We start from the raw sequence: 2201 nt of genomic DNA, 5'->3' as shown, positions 1-2201 counted from the left end.
GTGCATCTTATGGAGCAAAAAATATGGTAAATGATGTAATTCATGTAAAGCTTTTCAAGCAGTGATGAACATTTAGTAAGCACTCAATGAGCAGTGAAGCTGTTGCTACTACTGCTGTTACATGCTAGATACTGCACTAGGTAAGTACAGACCTCGTCAGACAGAACTCTTTTTTTTTTTTGGCTGGGCCCCCAAAGGCTGAACAGATCAATATTTTATTCACAATTGATGGGAACCTGTGGACCAAAAGGTCAAACTTATGAACATCTGAATGGAAAAATGCTGACAAGCACTAAAATCACTTTAATTCCCTGGAATGCTCTTACAATTCTAAAGCTAAAAATCACAAAAATTACTTTGGTTTTTTACATCTCAATATTCAAGAGAGGGGTTCTCTCTCTTACAGAACATTCCTCTAGCAGTACAGACTCCACTCCAAGAAAAACAGCGCCAGACTCTCAACAAGACAAATTAACATGGGAGGGTCAAACTGACCTCTTTGGCTACCCAAGGCCAAAGCTATACAGCTGAACATGAGTCTTTAACCCCACAGGACACTTCTCGTGTGCCAGGGCACTATAATTAAGTTACTATCTTGGCTACCTTCCTTCTTTTTTAAAAAAGAACTTTTCCACAAGTTTCTCTTCCCCAAACTGGAGAAATCATGTTTTTAACTTTGAGTTATTTCAAATCACAAATTCAGAGACTTGTAAACATGAAGTTCAATCCCACACCCCAGCCAGGGGAAAGGGGAAGGAAGAGGATTCATTCTGGTATTTATGGTTCCAAAGCAGTTGTAATATTGTGCTTGGAACACACAGAACCAGCAATTAACTTCTTGCTACTATTGCAAATAACAACAGTTCAGTGCAGGTTACTGCGACCTCTGACAAATCAAGTAAAAAAGCTATTTTCTCCTCTTATGATTATAGCATGTTGGGAGACACATTTTGCCTTTAATAAATGTCATGGTACTCTGAGTTTCCCTTTCAATTCATATAATTTCAACAGTCTGCCAAAAAAGAACCAATAAACAAATATTAAATTACGTTGTGCTGTGTTTTTCAAACCTTCAAACTCCAGACTATAAAAACATCTTATGTGTCTCCCCCTCTGACCACCCTGATACTTTCCATATACCACAGGCCACCAACAGACACAAAGCCAGGGGGTGAGGCTGACATTGTCTACTTGGAGCCAGTAGACAGGAGGGCGATGAGATCTGATGAAGCACTTATGGATAGAATATAGTTCACTGTGGGGTTGAAGTTCTTCAATATAAAGAACGATGCAACAATGACCAAGACAAGGAATAGGGTGTTGATATAGAAAATGGAAAATGTCGTAGCTTCATAATCAGCAACTTCATTCTTCTTCCACAAGATTCTCTCATCTTTCTATTATCAGCTTCCGAAAATTTCCGAGTCACTTCTTTGGAAACAGCATCTTCTCTCTTCTGTGCTACTTTGTGCTTGAGAACAAATTTCACATTTTTGTAAGCAAAGGCTACCAAATAAATGCTTACTAGGGTCATCACACTATACAGAACAGCAGACTGAATAAGATCCATATGCCATATTCGCCAGTATAACCAGATGGGGATAGCAGACACGATGAAGGTGTTCCCAAAGAAGAGTGCAGAGGACTTGGCTGAGAGGTTGCGGCTGAAATCCTGAAGGAGCAAGTCCTCCTCGGACTGCTGCTTTGAGCCGCCTTTGGGAGCCATGGTGGAGCCAGAGCCATGAGCAAGCCAGACAGAACTCTTAAATTACATTCTCCAATAGCCCATAAAAAACACAAGGGTAGAACAGAGTCAGTGGGCAATGGAGGTACCCTAGAACTGAGGATTGGTAAACTGTCGCAAGACCATGGGGCCCATGAGTCAAGTGACAGCAGCAGTGCAGTGGTTGGCTTCCATGCTCACTAGCAGCTGGGTGATAGCACTGTGGCTATAGGGAAGGAGGTGAGTGGCCTTACTTAAAGCTAATTCTTGTCCAGGAACAGACAGGTAGGGTGGGGGCGGGGGAGGACAAAGTAGGAGAGGACTTAGTGGAGGGCATAGTTCATGGGAGAGGATTTTGCAAGGATTTGGCCCAGCCAAGCAGTCAGTGTTTAGGAATGGCTATGACTCTACCAAGGAGCCTAACTCTAAATTAGGAGCAGGGCTGATGCCTAATATCAAGCTTAAATACACACCATAA

At 42.0% G+C, this 2201-nt stretch overlaps 1 pseudogene; it reads right to left on the bottom strand.

The window, feature by feature from the left end:
- Positions 1–1160: 1160 nt before the first annotated feature.
- LOC150010364 (translocon-associated protein subunit gamma pseudogene) lies at positions 1161–1729 on the bottom strand (annotated as a pseudogene).
- Between the last annotated feature and the right edge of the window lie 472 nt (positions 1730–2201).

Source organism: Furipterus horrens, unplaced genomic scaffold, assembly GCF_987537825.1.
Source record: "Furipterus horrens unplaced genomic scaffold, mFurHor1.1.pri manual_scaffold_5, whole genome shotgun sequence".
NCBI classification, from domain to species: Eukaryota; Metazoa; Chordata; class Mammalia; order Chiroptera; family Furipteridae; genus Furipterus; species Furipterus horrens.
Note: the sequence above shows the minus strand (reverse complement) of the source record. Positions and strands in the feature narration are given on the sequence as shown.